Raw genomic sequence first — 20,979 nt, 5'->3', positions numbered from 1 at the left:
GAATATTAGCAATAATACTTGTGTGCTCCTTCCCTGCCTCCCTACACTCACAGATGCCCACTCTAGTGAACTTTGTGTTTATCAAAGGTTTTATCTTCTATATCCACATCCCTAAGCCACATACTGCTTAGTATGCTTGTTTTGAGCTTTGTAAAAGTGATGTCACTGTACATAGCCTTCTGCAATTTGCTTTTTCTTTGACATTATGAATCTGATATTAATCCATTTTGTTGCATGTAACTGAACTTCATTCATTTTCCCCTGTGCATAATATTCCCTTATATAAACATACCACAATTTATTTACCTGTTCTCCTGGCAGTGAACATTTGTGTTGTTTCAAGTCATTTGCTATTATCTCCTGGTACAAGTATATGAGAGTTTCTTTTATATACCCAGGAATGGAATTCCTAGGTCACATGGTATGCTTATGCTCACTTGCATAAGAGAATTTCAAATTGTTCTCCAAAGTGGTTATACTTCCTCCATTAGCAGTCTACCCATTGTCCTTTGTATGTCAGACTTAAAGATCTAAGAAATAATCAATGTTTGTGTCACTCAGGTGATTTGAAATACTTGTTTCTGAGTTAATTATTTATTCTTCCAGGTTCAAGAGAGACTTCAGATCTCAATACTGTTGTTACAATACATGAACTCTGTCCTCTAGGTTTCTCTGCTTCATTTTGGTGTAGTTTGCTCACAGATGCTCTTTCCAACCAATGCACCATGCCCTTAGTCTTTACTTTCATAATTAGTCCCATCAACACTACCTGTTTCTTATTTCCTGAATACATTCACATTAATGACTGTATATATTGCCCTACTCATGCAGTAGTAATAATCATCTTATTATTATTAACAATACTAATATTGACTAATATTTATTGAAGTTGGATGGTATCAATCACTCACTTATCCTCCCCTCCAGTTTTAATCAGGAGCCAAATGAAAATCAAGGTACAATACCAGATTTCTGCTTGTAAAATTGCATTGGAGAACATGGTAAAGCCTGGCCCCATCTTTATTTGACATGCCCCCATTCACTGCTGGAGAAATTCGAGAAAGGCTGCCCTCCAAGTATCAGGCCCTGACCTGGGGGTTATCACTTGGGAAAAGGAAGCTAAGGAAGAAAGGGTATTCAGCTCAAGGGTATGCAGATGGGAGTTAGAAGACGGAGACAGACAGGAGATGGAGACTCAGGTTGCCTATGTTTCAGTGCAGCAGCAACACCTCTGGAAAACATGGCCCACTGGAAGCCAGACTCACTCCAGCCAGATAGCTCGTTTCTCTTCCTGTGACAAAAATGAACCACTCTGTGTTAAGCACTCTATATATATTATCTCCTTTAATCTGTCCAACATCCCTATAGGTAGATGTTAACATTTCATTACCATGTTATAAATGAAGAAACTAAAGGATTAAAAATCTTGTGAAGAATTTCATAGCTAAAAATGATAGAGCTGAAATTTGAACTCAAGTCTACTGACTTCAAAGCCCAAAAGCTTAGCCTCTTTCCTATACTGCTTCTCCTTTTAGCAAGAACACTTTTGAGACCTATTGCCTCCATTCAACAAAGTAATTATAATACCAGAAAGGCCTAGCACCAGGGCAAGTCATAAGAGACATGGCTTAGAACCACTTGGTTCCACTTAAAATATACATTGTGGAATCCCTGACTTTGGGATTCCAAATTCAACATTTAAAAGCTAGCTTAGAAATGTTTCCACTTAAACATTTTGGTACTTATATATCACATGAGGCTTAATATGTGCATCCTACTCTTTTGGGTGTCATGTGAGCCCCTACACACACAAAATGAGAAAGACATATTGCCTGCCCTCAAGAAGCTTGAAATTGAATGGAGGGAAGAGATCTTCCCTGAGAAGACTGAGATTCTGAGATCTTAGTCTATGAATCAAAATATTAGGCACTGAAGGAGAGATTCTATCCTCAGTGTGTCAAAACAATGAGCTAAGGAAGGATGCTGTAAGGTTGCTGTAATTCTTCTTAAGGTTGCTGTAATTTCCTCTTTTAGGAGTATCTTGATACCAAACCTAAATTTTAGCAACTCCTATGCCTTGGGAATATGGTAGAGATTCCGGCAAATACAGTGCCTGCCTTCATGGAGCTTATAGTCTGGTCCCGAAGAGTCATTTAACAAGTAGTTACAGTAGGCTGAGGGTTACACACTGAGAGGGGCAGATGTTCTTGGAACCTGTAAGAAGAGGATATAACCACCTAAGAAGCTTGTCATTTACAAAGAGTTTTTATTTGAGACTCATATCAATTCTGTGTAGTAGGTTGTATGATTATCCCATTTTAAGACTAAGATAAAAGGCTCATTGAGCTTAATTGACTTGCCCATAGATAATAAGAGTCCAGGATAAGAATTAAGCCTTCTTTGCCAAATCCCAAGCTCTTTCCACTATATCAGTGCAGACTAGCAAGAACAGTTTAGATGAAATTAATCCTAGATATGAATAACAGGGAGAATTAGTTACCAGCCCACCAAAATTTTTAAAACGTTTCCTAAGATGTATGACCTCTAATCATCCAACAGAACACCCATTAAGAAAGAGACTCTCGTTGCTTTTCTGCTTATTTGAACCTGTGAGAGCTGGAATTGGGAACCTGGCTACCTTGCACCTGTTAAGTGACGGACGGAGAGGAGCCTGCCGTTCAGGTGCTGCCCGCGTGGTAGCCTGAGGATGGTGTCGAATGGGAAAACGCCAAGACAAATCAGCATCCGGCAAGAGCTCAACCCGTATGTATGCATTAGTCTAAGAATGCTCTTTAGACCAGTCAAGCCCACATGGGCCTGGAGCTCTAAAGCCTGGGCCAGATGCATGGAACCACTATTGGAGGACTCCAAAAAGTAAATGGTAGCAGGTCAATTGGGGGAGAATACCAGAATTTGAAGTGCCACTAATGGCAGCGAGTTTCCCATTTTCCTCCAGTATTCCACAGCCTGAAATCAAGGCAGCCTGAAACCTGGAAGTGGACTTCGAGTGTGGACAGAGAGAACTCCAGGAGAAGCCCTCTGGTTCCGACTCAAGATGCACAAATAGGACTACTCACAGGTTTTTCTCTCAATTCTCTCATGCTCCAGCCCCCGGAAAGTTCCACTGCAGCATCTGTGGCAGAGTCTGCAGGTGCCTAAAACCCTGGGGGAGGAGAACCTTCTTCTCTGATCTGAGGAGCTATGATCCCACAAAGGTGTGGGGAACCCACTTCCCTCTGGCCTCCTGCTGCTTAGCCTGGAACATGGGAGCGGTGGCAGTGGAGAGAGGTGACTAGAGCCCCAGGTTTCCGGCTCTCCAGAGGACCAAAAATGGATAATTTGGACTTCAGTAAAATTTAAAACTTTTGCCTGCAAAAGATACTGTGAAGAGAATAAAAAGACAAGCTATTAACTGGGAGTAAGTATCTGCAATTCATAAATCTGACAAAGAACTTGTATGTAGAATATATGAAGAACTCTTAAAACTCAACTGTAAGTAAACAGTTTAAAAATGGGCAAAAGCAGAATTCTATGTAATTTATGTAGCTAGTCCACTTTCAAGGCAGGGAAGTATAACCGCCCACTACTTACGTGCGGGCTGCAGGTAGTGACTTCCTCCCAAAGAGTACAGTATAGAAGGGGGAAAGAGTGGAGACACTAGGCAAACACTATCTCAGCCAGGTGATCTAGGTCAACAGCAAAAGGGATAAATCATGTCGCTGGTGTGTGTCCTTGATATGATGTGATGAGGACGGCATTTTTTCTCTGTGGCCCTCCCCAAAACCCATAGCCCCAGTCTAATCATGAGAAAAACATTAGGCAAACCCCAATTAAAGGATGTTCTACAAAGTACCTGCCAGTACTCTTCAAAACTCTTGAGGTCATCAAAAGCAAGGAAAGTCTGGACTGGCCCGGTGGTGTAGTGGTTAAGTTTGTGCACTTCGCTTCGGCGGCCCGGAGTTCACAGGTTCAGATCCCAGGCGCGGACCAATGCACTGCTTGTCAAGCCATGCTGTGGCAGGTGTCCCACATATAAAGTAGAGGAAGATGGGCACGGATGTTAGCCTAGGGCCAATCTTCCTCAGCAAAAAAGGAAGAGGATTGGCAATGGATGTTAGCTCAGGGCTAATCTTCCTCACCAGAAAAACAAAAAAGCAAGGAAAGTCTGAGAAACTGTCACAGCCAGGAGGAGACTAAGAAGTCATGATGTGAGATCCTGGATGGCATCCTGGAACAGAAAAAGGCCATTAGGTAAAAACTAAGGAAATCTGAATAAACTATAGGCTTTAGTTAATAATAATAAACCAACATTGCTTCATTTATTGTAACAAATGTACTGTACTAATATAAGATGTTAATAATAAGGGAAATTGAGTTTAGGATATATGGGAATTCTATACTGTCGTGGCAATTTTTTGGTTAATCTAAACTGTTGTAAAAAGTAACTTTATTTTTTAAAAGTTACATTAAAAGGCAAAAAAATTGAGCAGACACTTCACCAAAGAGCATATATGAATGGCAAATAAGCACATGAAAAGATGCCCTACACCTTTGTTCATTAGAGAAAATAGACATTAAAACCACAATTAGATACCACTACACGCCTACTGGAATCACTGAAATAAAAAATTCTGAGAATACCAAGTGCTGGTGAAGATGGGGAGGAACTAGAACTCTTATACGTTGCTGGCAGGAATGCAAAATGGTTTAGCCACCCTGGAAAACAATTTGTCAGTTTCCTTCAATGAGTGAGTGGGTAAACAAACTGTGGTACATCCATATAGTATTTAAAAAATCTATAAAAAGTAATGAATTATAAAAAGACAATAAGTGTTCACAAAGATGTGGAGAAATTAGAACCCTTGCATACTGTTGTTGGAAATGCAAAATGGTGCAGTTTCTAAGGAAAACAGTAAGGAGGTTCCTTAAAAAATTAGAAATAGAACTATCATATGATCCAGCAATCCCACTTCTAGATATTTACCCAAAAGAATTGAAATCAGGATCTCAAAGAGATATTAGCACCTCTGTGTTCATTGAAGCACTATTTACAATAGCCAAGATGTGGAAACACCTAAATGTCCATCAATGGAAGAAAAAATAAAGAAACTGTGGTATATTCATATAATGGAATACTATTCAGCCTTTAAAAAGAAGAAATTCCACAATATGCAACAACATGGATGAATCTTGAGGACTTTATGCTAAATGACATGTCAATCACAGAAAGACAAATACTACATGATTCCACTTATATGAGGTATCTAAATTAGTCAAATTCATAGACGAGAGTGGAATGGTGGTTGCCAAGGGCGAGGGGAAGTGGGAATATGAGGAATTACTAATCAAGGAACATAAGGTTTCAGTTAAGCAAGATGAATAAGCTCTAGAGATCTGCGTATACAATATTGTACCCATAGTCAACGATAATATATTGTACACTTAAAAATTTAAGCAGGTAGATGTCCTGTTGTGTTCCTTCCACAATAAAATAAAATGAAATAATAAAATAGTAATCAACCATTGACACACACGACAACTTGAATGAATCTCAAAGGTGTGGTGCTGAGTGGAAGAAGCCAGTATCAAAAGGTTATATACTGTTTGGTTCTATTTATACGACGTTAGACAAAAGGCAAAGCTGTAGTGATGAAGATCGGATCAATTTTGCCAGGGCCTAGGGGCGAGGGGATGGTGTGACTACAAAGTGGTAGGATTGGGGGATGATGACGCTGCTCTGTATCCTGATTGTGGGGGTCATTACGGGAACATACACATGTGTTAAAACTCATAGAACTGGTCAACAAAACAAAACTCGTTTTACTGTTCTTAATTTAAAATAAGTAAAAAGAGAGACACTCTAGAGAACCAGCTCATCTCTTTAAAAAACAAGAAAAAATGAGCTTTTATAGAGAATGGCTGACCTGACCACAGGAAAGCCCGAGCTTCCCTTCCTAACGGAACAGAAGGCAGACTCATCTGTGGCTCCGATGCAGGGATGTCCTCCTTCCAGAAGAGGCTGAGGCTACTCAATGATTGTAAATTACGTCATGGCTGATTATTTGTTTTATGGATGAGTTGGTGAAATTTCTAAAAGAAATTTTCTCGACATTTAAATAGAAACTAAAAAGTGTGTCACCTTATACTAGCTTGGTTTTCACAAGATCATTATGCAGTTAATAAATGAGTCTCTAAAAATATAGCAACTTATTTCTCAAAGGAGTTTGATCCAGGCGTTTTAATACTTTCGTGAAAGTTTTATCTACATTGAGCTTCTGTGAAAAATACCCCCTGCACTGAATTTTGAATGAGGCCTTACCAGCATATGGATGTGTAATAACTTACCTCAATTCAGTGTTGGTGTTGAAAATGTGTGACTGCCTGTGGATTCAGGTACAGGTATTATACAAAATAAAATAAAGAGAGGAATGGATGCATGACTATCGCAAGTATTCTCTGGGAAAATAACGTGATAGGATAAGGTAAAGCAAGCTTATCCATAGTATTTGCATTATTTGACCTGCCGCAGGATCTAGACTAAATACAGACTTCCTGGTCTGGACAGCAATTAAAATTCAAAATATCCATTTTGGGATTTTTCTTTTAGTAAACTGTGATTATCTCAGGAGTCTTTGTATCCTTAGGATGCATGATAGTCACAGGGTCTCAATGAAGTAAAAAGAGGAACGGTAGCCCCAGGTTGGCCAGGCCAGGATCCCTTGGGAAAGGGCACCCTGGCCCTAGGAATGGAAAGAAAGAAGCTGGAGTCAGGATGGCATTTCCATCTCCTCCTGTGAGATTATAGGCACAGGGAGGACAGGAGACTCTCCTGGGAGAAAATATTTGCAAGTCATCAAATCTGGCAAAGGACTCGTATCCGGAAATATATGGAGAATTTTGAAAACTCAACAGTAAGTAAACATATTCAATGAAAAGTTAGGTGGAATGGAGAAGTCGGGTCCCTTGGGCCTGCCATAGTATCTGCAGTTAAGAAATGTTGGTTGGGTCAATGATTAAACCCTCTTTCAAGCACTTTATAACCCAGAGTGGGATCATGGCTCATTCATCAAGTGGAACAGCTGCAAGGGGGCCCCGGCTTGGGCAGAAAGCCTGTCTTCAGAAGGCTGTAGTCACTGATTAGTTACCAGTGAGATGCCCCGAGAGTCTCTGCTGCTAATATCTGAAGCAAGATCTGTACCATCCAGGGCCTGAAGAAGTTGTCATGCCCAGGAGGCAGCATGCTACAGTGAAGCTGGCAGGCTTTTAGAGGCCGGGTTGGCCTGGGCTAGACTCCAAGTCCTGCCCATTAGTAGCTTCCTACTTTGGCAAAGTTGACACTTCTGAACCTCAGCTTCTGTATCCTAAATGGAGATGATACTACCTATGGCACAGAGTTAATGTGAAAAATAAAAGTTATGATATATGTAAGACCTAGCGCATATTAGTCAGACATTAACGGTAGCTGTGATCTTTTATAAGGCAATAACCCTGACTGCAGAGCAGTGAGATAACCTTTGAACCTGCACCCTACAGACTTCTACCGAAGAAGTGCTGAAGAGACCACAGGATGGAAGGGTAACTGATTTCTGCAGAGAACAGCCAGTGGAGGAAATGGGTCAGGAGAGGTTCAGATTACTGAAAATACACCTCTCTCCCAAAGGTTCCTGGGCTAGAATGCATCTGGGAGACCCTGCGCCTCTGATGATGGACAGTGTACTTGGTGTATTAGTTTCCTAGGGCTGTTGTAACAAAGTATGGACCACAAATTGTGAGACCTAAAAGAACAGAAATTTATTTTTTTACAATTCTGGAAGCTCGAAGTCCAAAATCAAGATGTCAGCAGGGCTATGCTTCCTCTGGAACCTGTAGAAGAATCCTTCCTTGCCTCTTCCTACCTTCTGATGGTTTACCAGTGATCTTCGGCTTTCCTTGGCCTATAGAAGCATCACTGCAACTCTCTGTCTTCACATGGCATTCTCTCTGTGTGTCTTCACAGCATTTGCCCTCGGTGTGGGTCTCTGTGTCCAAATTCCCTCTTTTTATAAGGATACCAGTCATATAGGATTATGGCCTATCCTAATAGCCTCATTTCAACTTGATTAGCTCTGTAAAGACCCTATTTCCAAATAAGGTAGCATTCTGAGGTAGTGGGATTAGGACTTCCACATATCTTTCTTTAGGAGACACAATTCAACCCATAACACCTGGTTAGTAAGAGTTAGCGGTCTTAGTTGTCATTTTGTACCCAGTGTGCTTACAAGTAGGAGATTGCTACTTGTTTTGTAAAGCAAATGTTCTAGCTTCCTTGAGCCGAGAGAAAGGTTCCATTCCTGAGAGTTCAATGACAAGGAAAAGTGTTCCTCCACCATGCGCAGCTCTTTACTAACCACAGCATCTCTGTGTCTCTCTGTGTCTGCAGTGTAAGGGTGGGAGGAGGAGTATGAAATGGGCAGCATCTTCATCCTGCAGAGGCCAGCTAAGGATGCATGTCCTTGAGTCCTGCCCAGCTGGGGAAAGCTGCCTCCTGTAGCCTTCAACAGCTGTACATGTGATGCCACCTTCTGTCTAGAACTGCCAGAAGATTCTGGATCTTCTCACAATGGGCTCAGCTCAGAAGTGGCCGTATAAGGCTTGTGTGCCAGGAAAAGGCCCATTGTGGGCTGGAGGCTCTGCAGTGAGGGGTACGCCCTGAAGCCCCTGGGAAGGAGGTAGCAGCCTTCTAGGAAGCAAGTGTCCTGTGACACTGCACAGGCCAGTGAGTTGGTGAGGTCGATGGCTCCCCCTCACTTCCTGCCCTTGCTGCTTTCTCCCTTTCTGTAGCCCTATGCTCCCATTCCATCCCTCCACCCCATTCCCAGTTATCCTCCACCCTGAGTCTTACCTGTGTGATATCTTACACCAGTATCCTACATGCATATAATCCAGAGTTTTTATATCAAGAGCTGGTACAAGGACAATCATATGGGCAGTGTTTGAGAGCTGTGGCTCTTGACCTTGGCTGCATATTTGGATCACCTGGGGAGTTTTTACAATTTCAATGCCTAGGTCTTCCCTAGATGAGTTGTAGCAGAATGTTTGGGGATGGGATCCGAGCATTAGTATTTTTTAGAGCTTCCTAAGTGATTCCAGTGTTGGCCAAAGTTCGAAACCACTGATTTAATGAGAAACAGAGTAGAGAAAAGGAGCTAAGTTACTTATCTAGCTATAGCATCTGGCCCTTCCTATAGCTAAGTCAGAAAGTTACTGTAGTAGATCAGGTAAGAGAGGATAAGGGCAGTTAGGGATGGAGAAGTGAGGCAGCTTCAAGCCATCACGAAAGATGAAGTCAACAGAGCTGGGGAGTAAAAGAGGGGAGAGTCTAGGTAAGGGCCAGGTTTCAGGTTCTATTAAGTCAGTGTAAGGAAGGCAGGAGGAGGAAAAATATCATTTTGGTTTTGGACATGTTGAGTGTCACATCCTTCTGGAGCTATCCAGGTGGCAGTGTCAGATGCTCAGGAGAGAGGTGGGCCAGAGATATCATTTGGGCATCATTGGTATAAAATGATACCTAAAGCCTTGGGACTCAGTGAGATTGTCTTGAGAGAACAGGTGGAGGGGAAGAACAGAGCTCCAGCAAGCATCCTGTGCTTACAGATAAGGCAGAGGAAAAGGGGCCAGCGAAGCCCACTGAGGAGTTACAAGGATAGAAGGAGAACCAGGAGAGGGTCACGAAAGACAAAGGAGTGGACAGTTTCAGGAAGAGAACTAACCAGCAGGTCTGATGATGATGCTAGATCAAGTATCGCATTTATGGAATTTGGCAATATGGAGGCCAATGGTGACTTAGATGAGACCATTTTAGCAGAGTGGTGGTGGCAGGAGCCCGACCACCATGAGGTTGAAGAGGAAAATAAGGAAATAGAGACAGCAAGTGTAGATGACTCTTCTGAAAAATTGGCTGTGAGTGGAAAGAGAGATACTTGGTGGTGGCTGGAGGAGAATGCAGAATTCAGGGAAGGAACTGTGTGTGTGCGCGCGCCTGTGTGTGTGTGTTTATAAGCTACAAGGAAGGAGTTGGTACCAAGGAAGAGACTGAAACTCGAAGAGAGAGATGCATAATTGATACATAAAGGATCCTGAGTGGGAGAGAGGGATGGGTATCTAGAGATGGTGGAGCTCTGAGCTGGAGGGATACCTTTGTTTTGTTGATTTTTTGTGTGTGTGAGCCTAGAGAAACAAGGAAGATTTCTCTAAGGAAGGGTATGGTATAAAACCATTTTCATTTGAACTTTTTCTTGGTGCGGTGGAGGCTGATGCTAAAGTTTGGCACTGAGAGCAGAGGAGAAATGTGACTTTCAGGAGCAGAAGGACCCAAGGAATGAGTGTGAGCTGAATCCCAAGAAGTGCTGAGTTTCAAAGTCAAAGAAATCAAGAGTAGTCTTCAAGTTCAAACGTTACAAGTGGGGCCGAGACCACTCTACTGAGGCAAGGTCAGGTGCCCTGTGGGATGTGCATGGTATGGAGGGAAAAGCAAAAATACAGGAAGGAGAGTCCTGGGAGGTGAGGCTTTCTTAGCCATCACCTGGGTCAGTCATAAAGTTGCAAGACTGCCCAGCCCAGAGCTGCTCTTTCTCTCTGCTCTAAACAAAGCAGGGCTCATGGTGTCTGTTGAGCCAAAGGGAGGAGGAGATTGGTAAGGAGACTAGAGAATGGTGAAGCTTTGGAATGGCCACTGAGGAGAATAGAAAGGGAAGCTGACGAAGGACAAAGAAAAGAGTGGTCCGGTTGAAATTGGAGACTCGAATTTTGTAGCAGCATCAGCCCTCGTGGCTTAGTTGCTGCCTCCATTTGTGCCTGGCAGCCCAGGTATAGGAGCAAACAAAGAGCATGTGAGATTGATCCTGCAGGGCGGGTGCGGCAGAAGTCCAGGGCCCAGACAATCGAGGAGGCTGGGGAAAGAATGAACCAAATAGGTGCAAAAGAAATGTTTATAAACAGAGATATAAATATAGCTATACAATTATATAGCTAATGAATGACTCACAATTATGAAATTAACCCAAGCCTGTTTTCAGATGGCACTTTTCTACTTTGTAAGAGTAAAATCTCCTGGTTCTTTCATTCAAGAAGATCATCTTACTCCATGTTCATTCCACAGACCTTTCACTTTCCATTTCCCTCTCGAAAGGAGAATGTTTTACTGTCTCCTCTCATTGTTGCAGGTTATCAGGTAGACAGAGGGCCAGCTGAGAGTCCAGGGGTGCTTTTGCAGTGAGTGCATAATATTTAAATAGTGATTGAATTGGCAGTCACTGAAAACTCAGGGCCCACAGTTCTGTGTTTTTTGAAGAAAGAACATTGGTTATTTCCCATGGGCATTCCATTAATGCAGGAGAAAGCAGAACTCCACAAACTAACCTGGTTTGACATTTACTTAAAATATGCCAAGTGCTATTTATCTGGATTACCTTATTATATATCCTAGCTCTGCCAGATAATTAAAGGCAGCTGGAGAGTAAGGATAAAATTGTGCCAATATTTTACAAGAAGAACTTTTAGGGCTCTCTCTCCTTTGTTTAATGAATTTAGTCTGAACTAATGAAAGTGTTAGGTTGGGACTGGGAGGTTGGGCGGTGGAGGATAGAATGGGAGCAGAGGGGAAAGTTGCTTTCTCTCTGGTTTTAAAAGAGAGCTTGTTTGTTCTGGTAAACAAAAGAGTTGGTGGGATAGAGGGAAGGATATAAATCTTTTTGGTTTTAATAGAAAAATTTTCATTCTTGGCTCATTTATTCTACTTTATGACATTATATTACATTATAAAATATGGAAATGAAACTCACCCTGAGGAATAAAGAATGCCACCTCCCTATATTTTTATTGGAAATTAGGCATAAAATAACCTAATAGGAATTTATGGGAAGAAACCTGGATAACCTAGGAAGAATCCTGCAAAGGAGCATGCCCCCTGTAGACACTCAAATATTAATAGACGGTCGTGAGAATTTAAATTTGGTTCTCTGCTCCAACTCTACTGCCTTCTTTCTCCTAAAATTATGCAATCAGTGTGCAAGGCTTTGAACAGAACATATATTTCTGTCTGTATGTGGAATGAGTTGACCAATCTACAACATGGCTGATCTGGAATGCTGTGATCCAAACCATTTATTAAAAGTGATCAAATCACCGTTCCTGTTTTTGGAAGAGGTCAAGGTGGGGGTGGGGCAGGTGATGGGCATGAGGTTTTACCCCAGTTCTTATTGACACCATCATAGCCAGGTGGCAGTTGTGTTCATGGGAGGATTCACCAGGAGCCTTTTCAGGATAAACTTTCAGAGGCCAGGGGTGATGACTGGATACCTGAGTGAGACCAGATCAGAGTCAAGGTCCAGGGGGCAAAGCCATCAGAATTGAGATAAGGTAACCAATATCGTAGGCAGAAACAGAAATCCAGCATGGCTCTGGGGAGCATCTGGAATTTGGACAGCCTCTGCCTAAAACAAATGAATCAATGGTCCACATAGTCAACTTGGATGCATATCTTATCCCTTCTCTGGGGGCTTTATAAGATCCCTTTTACAAAGATGGAGGCAAGCTGGTATAAAGAGAAGCCTGGATGTCATAGATAGTCTACAGGTTTAGAGCCAGACCAACCTAGGTTCAATCTCAGGGTGAACACTTACTACTTTCATGGACTCAGGCAAGTGAACTGACCTCTCTCAGCCTCCATTCTCCTCACTAGGAAGTGGAGATAATAATACCTCCTGTCAGGTTGTTGTGAAGATTAAATGACGTAATGTATGAAAGCATCTAGCACACAAGAGATTCTGAATAAATATTTCTCTCTTCCCCTTTCATGAGTTAACATTCAAACAACCTAGGTGATCTAGGTCTGTACCAAAATCCTCATTTTTCGAATAGGGCAAGTAAGGCATTCCTTTGCCCAAGATCTCAGGATGTGGTTCTCAAATTTGGTCCCTGGTCCAGCAGCAACAGCAGCATCACCTGGGAACTCGAACCCCTCCCAGACCTGCTGAATCAGAAACTCGTAATCAGAAATCCAGCAGCCTGTGTTTTACCAAGCCCTCCAGCTGATTCTGATGCATGCTGAAGTTTGAAAACTATTATATTAGGATAAATCAGGTCAGTAACTCACAGTTTACAGCAGGTATAGAGCTCACAGGCCTCAGGTAAACAGTCTATGCTGAATATCATCTCATATTTACCTCCCCAGATTCACCTGGTTTTGGCAATACTTTGAGCTGTGCAGTGTTGGTCTCAAGTGGAGTCCACATGGTGATGGTACCAGAGTCCTGAACTTGGGGAGATCAGTAACTTCCAAAATTCTTTGTACCGTTAGACCATATGTTTGATCACTTATCTTCATTAGGTTTGGGAAACAAATACAGAACTCATCACCTCCCTGTTGCATGAAGCCAATTCTTTTTTTTTTTTTTTTCATAAAAAGGAAGAGAATTTATTTTTTTCCAGTTTTATTCAGATATAATTGACATATAACATTGTATAAGTTTAAGGTGTACAACATAATGATTTGATATATGCACATACTGCAAAATAATTACCACAAAAAGTTTGGTTAACATCTATCACCTCACGTAGCTACAAATTATTTTTCCCTTGTGATGAAAACTTTTTTGGGGGGTGGGGGGGGAGATTAACCCTGAGCTAACATCTGATGCCGATCCTCCTCTTTTTGCTGAGGAAGACTGGCCCTGGGCTAACATCTGTGCCCATCTTCCTCTACTTTATATGGGACACCGCCATAGCATGGCTTGACAAGCAGTGCGTTGGCCCACGCCCAGGATCCGAACCTGCAGACCCTGGGCCACCGAAGCGGAGTATGTGAACTTAACCGCTATGCCACCAGGCCGGCCCCGAAAACTTTTAGTATCTACTCTCTTAGCAACTTTCAAATATGCAATACAGTGTTGTTAACATAGTAATAACATAGTCATCATGTTGTACAACAGGAAGACAATTCGTAGTGGGCACTGTTAGCCACTCGTCCCTTGCTCCCAACTGTATTTGGTGACTGAATATCAAATTGGCAACTGCGTAACTTGGAATGCTTTCAACTGAGCAAAGCCTCAGACTCTCAAAAATAGTCATGACTATCAACAACAGCAGCCCAGAGAATAAGCTTCCAAGTGGCCTTGGTAGCTCAGCCTGGGGATCATGAGGACAGCATCAATCTATAGTTTCTGGCTTCTTTTTTTTTTTTTTTTTTTAAAGATTTTATTTATTTATTTTTCCCCCAAAGCCCCAGTACATAGTTGTCTGTCATAGCTGCACATCCTTCGAGTTGCTGTATGTGGGACGCGGCCTCAGCATGGCTGGAGGAGTGGTGCCTCGGTGCGCACCCGGGATCCGAACCCGGGCCGCCGGCAGCGGAGCGCACGCACTTAACCGCTAAGCCACGGGGCCGGCCCTAGTTTCTGGCTTCTGCAGTCCAGCGTGGAGGTGGACTGGGAAGGATGCGGCCAGCTGTCTACGCTGCACCCAATCATGCAGCCCTTGTGTTCGGTGCTGCCTCACTGTGGACTTTGAAAAGACTCCCCAGCAGGTGTCTGTCATGCTTTGAATTGACTGCACACCTGCTTCCTCTCCCTCACTGCCTACTTACGTGGAAGAGACAAACAAAATACAGCCTTGAGCTTGTTGAAACACATGCATTCACAAATGAGCCCCTTTCAACAATGCCCAAGGAGATTTGGAAAACAAAACTAGCTCTTACTCTCGTACATACAGTGGCCACTAAAGGAAAAGCATTGTTCTGTCAAGGTCCAATACTCGCTAGAGTGATTGCTGGAACCTTCAGGGAAGAGAGATTGTGTTTATAATGAGAGGAAAATGGATTAGTCAAAACTCTAGCCTTCAGCTATCAGCACTAGAATACAATGTGTCAATTGGACTATGACATGGCTTTGACATGAATACCATCTTGCTTGCTTTAGTCAATCCTATTTGGAGCAACCTGATTTAAGCAATGATTTTCTCTGCAGCAGATGAATGCATACCAACCAAATCCATTAGCTATGAAAGTTGTGGCATTGATTTTAGAATAAAATGCTGTTGCAAAAGAAGGAAATCATATTCTAATATCTCTACTGCTGACAGCCCATATAAGCCTCAGGAGAGATCTACTTGCAAAAGTATATCCCCTTCATAAAGCACAAATAACTTATCTGTCTTAATCAGCAGCCTACTAGAGTCTATAAGATCACCAGCAGTTATATTTAAATTAAACATCTAAAACAAAAAATTGTTTGAACTGCCATTACTTCTTGAGTTTATAGATATTCATATTGCTGTAGGTTCCTTATGGAGTACATTGTACTACCAGTGGATCATTCTGAGTAAGGCCGTGCCCCTGCCCTAAACAAACCTATGCAACCATGTCACCAGAGTTGCATCAGGAACCTACTTCAGGTTACTGCCTGCTTCACAGCACTTGAGACTTTCTGACACAGAACGTGGTCAGGAGAGGGGTCCTGTGGTTTTGAGGCCATAAAAGCTTTATCTGTTGCTTTCAAATTTTGCATTCCCATGAATGCTGTGACTGTACCTATTCCAGTACAGTCATATCAGCAAGTTCAGAGTGATCTGCTGACATGTTTGGACAAATTGTCTTAGTATTCACTCAAAGCCAAAATTGAGAAGAAAATAGCTTTTAGTGGAATTCCACTTAGAATCCATCTTTTGAGAGTCCCCTCTTCCATTTAGCATCTCCATTCTTCCCCAGGTACCAGTGTCTGCACACCACTCTGGCCTTACTCCACTTCATAAGGACTGTTTCTCTCAGCTTCCTCGTATGTAAAATAAGAATATACATTATTCATGTTTATACATATTCATAAGGTTTTTAGAGAATTAAATGAAATAAAGGTGTATTGGAGATTGAGCCTATAGAAAATGCTCAATAGAGGCCTGCCGGGTGGTGTAGTGGTTAAGTGCGGGCGCTGCTGCAGCGGCCCGGGGTTCGGATCCCAGGTGCGCACTGACGCACCACTTGTCAAGCCATGCGGTGGCGACGTCCTGTATAAAGTGGAGGAAGAGGGGCACAGATGTTAGCCCAGGGCCAGTCTTCCTCAGCAAAAAGAGGAGGATTGGCAGATGTTAGCTCAGGGCTGATCTTCCTCACAAAAAAAGGAAGTGCTCAATAGATGTTAACCATTATTATTACTCTGCTCGTGCTTACCTGCTCCAGGAGGCCTAAGGATGGATTATTTGACATTTATGTTTCTCCATTTGATCACTGAAAAGTTGACTTTGTTTCCTAGTAGCTAAGGAAAAAACAAAACAGAGCAAAAAGCAAATAATAATATTAATAAATATGTGGTTTTTTGTGTGTAAATATACATACATACAGTGGGTGAATTTTTTTATTTTAGTGGCAAAAGAAAGCTTATAAATTTATATACAGAAACTCCTTTCTTTGAATTATGTTCAGTATGAAGTAATGTTTGGGGTCCCTGTATAAAGATTGTTTGGTATCAGCAAATGATATCTTCAATTGGGGCTTTGCAAAGTCAAAAAAAAAAAGTTACTTTTAGACAAGCTGTTCTTGGGTCAATCCCACCCTAAAGCTGAGGGTCTGATATCAGGTAGTAACTCAAAAAGGATTTTTCTCTAGAGATTTTCTCACTGATGATGTGCGTTAGCATGGGATTAGAACCTGAAGCATCTAGAGCATCTCAGAAAGACAGCCCAGCAGTACCCACTGTATTAACATGCAGATTCCAAGACCAACGGAGACCTAAGAAACTTCAACACACTCCCTACCTCAAGGCAGTTCTGATTTTGATATAACACTGAAGTATCAGAACCACTGATTTATTGCCATCTCTAGCAACCTGTTGACAAATCCAATGCCTTACATGAGCGTTAGGCAGATTTTTTTTTCCTTTTTTTTTTTTTTTTGATGAGAAAGTTTCGCCCTGAGCTAACATCTGTTGCCAATCTTCCTCTTTTTTGGCTTGAGGAAGATTAGCCCTGAGCTAACGTCCATGTCAGTCTTCCTCTATTTTGTATGTGGGTTGCTGCCACAGCACGGCCAACGAGTGGTGTAGGTCCACGCTTGGGATCTGAACCCACAAACCCAGGCTACTGAAGCAGAGCATGCTGAACTTAACCACTAGACAATGGGGCTGGCCCCTTTTTTTTCACTTTTAATTTTCATTTATTTGATTATTAGTGATATAGAACTTTTTTATTGAGGTATAATTGACATACAACATTCTGTTAGTTTCAGGTGTACAATATAATGATTGGATATTTGTGTATTTTGCAAAATGATGACCATAATAAGTCTAGTTAACATCCGTCACCATCCATAGGTACAGATTTTTTTTTCTTGTGATGAGAACTTTTAAGATCTACTCTCTTAAAAATATGAAACACTTCACTAATTTGCATGTCATCCTCACTCAAGTGCCACGCTAATCTTCTCTGTATCCAACTTTAGTATTTGTGCTGCCAAAGTGAGCACTGGGCAGATTCTGAGTACTCTAGATCCGTGACTGAATTCTTACGGCAGAGTCTGCCATATGGGGGGTCGGAGTGGTTAATGAAATGGAGAGTCATGTGCTGGACATGAAACCCAGTGAAAGAGGCTCCATTTAGTTGTAATTACTTAAAAACCAAACTTCTATTTCTCAGAAACAGTTTAGCATGAATATGGGAAATTGGGGGTCTGCAGGTAATGCCAATAGTTGCCAATGATAAAAACAGAATCCTATCAACACTTACCCAAGTATATGGTCCAATCATTGAAGTTCTGTACTGCCTGGCACAATTTAGATGCTCGATAAGTTTATGTTAAATGATTAAATACCAAGAAGAATGTATTGTAGGCTTAATCAATAAGTACTGTTGTAAAGGCCTATATACACATTGTTGGAAAACAGAAACAGAAGGCTTCCCAGAGGAGGTGAGATTTGAGTGACCCCTGAAGAAGAAGCAAGGCTTTGCCAGGAGGAGCAGCATTACAGGGAGAGGAAACAATGTGTACAAAGATAGGGACAAAGGAGAGACCTTGTCTCGTTTAGGAATTCCAAGTAGTTCTACATGGCAGGCGTACCGCAGTCCCACAGCGGTCCACAGAGAAGTGCCGCAGAGACCGGGACCAAGGAGTAAGAAACCATGAGATCCTGCAAGATGGATTCAGAGGTCGAGGTGGAAAGGAAGACTGAGCTAGATGCCGAAGTCCTCCATGAAAGAGGTGCAGCCCTGAGAGTTGGTAGAGCACAGGGATGAGACAAGAGGAAGGCAAGGATAGAATGAATGTCACTTCTGGGTGATGGAGAATCAGCCTCTGATCCAGGATGATGTGGGAGAATGTGCCACCTTTACTCAAGATTTGGCAAGGAAAGAAGTGCCTTTAGGGGAAAAAGTCAGTTTTCACTAAAGGCAAGGAAGGTGGAGACAACATTTCAGGAAGAGGTTGAAGATGCAGAGGAATTGTGTTCTGAAGGTCAGGATAGGAATAGCCAAGAGGGAGGACCGTATGGGTAGTCAGAGCTGGAAGGAGAAAAACTGTACGGGACTCATGGTTCAACCAGGCAGTGTGGTGTCCAGGAAGGACAGCAATGAGGAGGAGGTGGTTCTGTCCACTTGACCTCCAATTCTAAGTAGAGATTCTATCCTGGTCCCCAAATTTTCTGTTGGACTGTTGATGATGTAGGCAGCACACCTATAGATTCAGGGTAAGGCCATTTATTTTGGCCGTTGTAAATGGTCTTAAATTCCATTTGCCTCTGTTCTCTCTTAGTTGAGAAAATATGCAATGGTAGTCACAAAATAATACTACCCAATTCGTGTTTGCTTTTTATGCACCATATATTAGGAAAATATGTTCTCAAATTTATTGAGGAGAAAATGAACCCTAACAGGCTAATTTGTTTTTGTGCTTTCCTACTGGACAGAAGAATAGACCAGAGTTAGTGTCTATTCTGGAGGAAATATATCTATGCAATTCACTAGAATAAATTCCCTGACAAGGAATGACAGGGGGACTCCCCTCAGCACAGAGTCTGAACTAAATATGACAAATATCCTAAAGGGGAGGACATTTTACACTTTGATACAATTCAACAAACATTTTTAAGTTTATAAAGTTAATGGCTCCCGATTAGGAAATAGCCCAAGAATCTGTGAAATAGGAAGAGACTCACGTAACTCTGTATAATTGAGAGGAAGTGTGTGTCCAGTTATCAGCAAACATTGTTTCTGGATCCCAGCTGCCTAAGCCACAGTGTAGGAAATGATGCTCCCTGACAGCGGAGCCCAGCCCCTGCCGTCAGGATGGACTCTCACCCAGGATGGTTTGTTGACGGTTTTGTTCCATTCATTGAGTAGATAATGGCTGGGAAAACTACATGAACTTATGAAGCCTTCAAATGGAATTATCTGATTTCCATTTGTGTATTGTGCTGATAAATATGCCATTAGTTTCACCACTGCCTTCCTCCCTGGCTGACTTTGTTAAACCAGATACAATGGCAGGTTCTCTGCTGATTCAGCCAATCCACTTTATGCTCACTTATAGTTAAAGAGGATATTTCCCCCAAATCAGTGTGAGGATAGTCTTATCCAAATCTCTGTGCCTGGGAGGCATCTTGTTCAGCTTTAACCTCCCTCTTCCTCAAAAATATCACAGTTCCAATTGTGTGTATTAGTAGCAATTTTGAGGGTCAGAATAAGTTTAATGGAAAATAGTCCCTTTGGAGACAGTCTAGGACCTCTAGCTGTAGGGTTGAGATACGCACAGATAAGCTATTATATAATCAATAATACTAATTAGTTTATTTAAAGCACATGTGTGACTAATGCTACACTTGATCCTAGTGGTTCTGAAACTTGAGAGTGCATGGAAAACACCTTGGAGGGCTTGTTAACACAGATTGCTGGGCCCCACCCCCAGAGTTTCTAATTCTTTAAGTTTAGGGTGGGGCCCCAGAATTTTAAATTCTAACATGTTCCAAGGTGGTGTTGATAGCTGTTGGTTTGGAACCCACACTGTAAGAACCATGTTAAAGTTTCCGTTTATGGTGATAAGTTAAGTGAACCAGATGTTTTCCTCTTTCATTCTTAAAGCTACTTCTTGATGTGATCTAAGGACCATACACATCGGAATCACTTAGGATGCTTGTGAACAATGAGTGGGACCCATCCCAGACCTCTGAATCAGAGGCCCAGTGTGATAAACAAGCTTCCTAGGAGATACTGACGAACTGTCCCACAACAGTGATTCTTAGCCTTGGCTCCGTATTGGAATCACTCAGAGAGCTTTAAAAAACAGATTCCTGGTTTCCAACTACAGAGATTGTAATTTAGTTGATTTGAGTGCAACCTGGATGTTGAAATGTTTTAAGGCTTCCAAGAGATTCTAATGTACAGCCAAAGTTAAGAACCACTGCCCTAGAAGGATAGTCAATGGATAAACTCTTCCCAAGTTGCCATTTCTTAAACTGTGTTCCTCAAGAGAATTTGTGATCTGCCAGATGTTTATGAGTATCATTTTTTTAAAAATAACCCAGGAAATACTGGGTTAAAAAATTTTTTTAAATACTTAGGTTGTTTTACACCAAGATACCTCAGAACCCATAATGTGCTACTTTGCATCACAGCCCTTCCATGTGACGTTCCCAAACTATTTCACCAAGGAACACTTTTTTGAAGAGCACTGGATTAAATGGGTTTGGGTTTTAGAGAACTCCTAAAACTGTGTGTGTGTGTGTTTGTGCGTGAATGTATTAACACATCCACTTATGTGTTTTCTGGAGAGAAGTCTCGTAACATTCATCAGGTTTTTCAGCCAATTCAGAACATGATCCATAGATGGCTAAAAAATACTCACCTAGAGTGTCAGATCCACTCTAGGGTGCTAAGAAGACCTACAAGAAGCAAATAAAGGAGACAGAATTGTTCCTCCCTGATCTGAGACATGGTATATCCACCAGGTATCTTTGCACTGATACTTGC

At 41.9% G+C, this 20,979-nt stretch overlaps 1 protein-coding gene and 1 non-coding gene across 2 annotated transcripts in view; one reads left to right on the top strand and one right to left on the bottom strand.

Moving 5' to 3' along the window:
• The window catches only part of KCNB2 (potassium voltage-gated channel subfamily B member 2), a 377,946-nt gene that overhangs the window by 202,566 nt on the left and 154,401 nt on the right, over nt 1-20,979 (top strand). The gene's annotated exons all lie outside the window — the stretch shown is intronic.
• On the bottom strand, nt 17,383-17,485 carry LOC147913027 (U6 spliceosomal RNA). Its single transcript, XR_015549300.1, has one exon. It is a non-coding gene; the product is annotated as a U6 spliceosomal RNA (small nuclear RNA).

The sequence above is a fragment of the Ceratotherium simum genome, chromosome 31 (genome assembly GCF_057802395.1).
Source record: "Ceratotherium simum simum isolate JZ-2026a chromosome 31, ASM5780239v1, whole genome shotgun sequence".
Lineage (NCBI taxonomy): Eukaryota > Metazoa > Chordata > Mammalia > Perissodactyla > Rhinocerotidae > Ceratotherium > Ceratotherium simum.
This window is presented reverse-complemented; position numbering and strand designations above follow the sequence as displayed.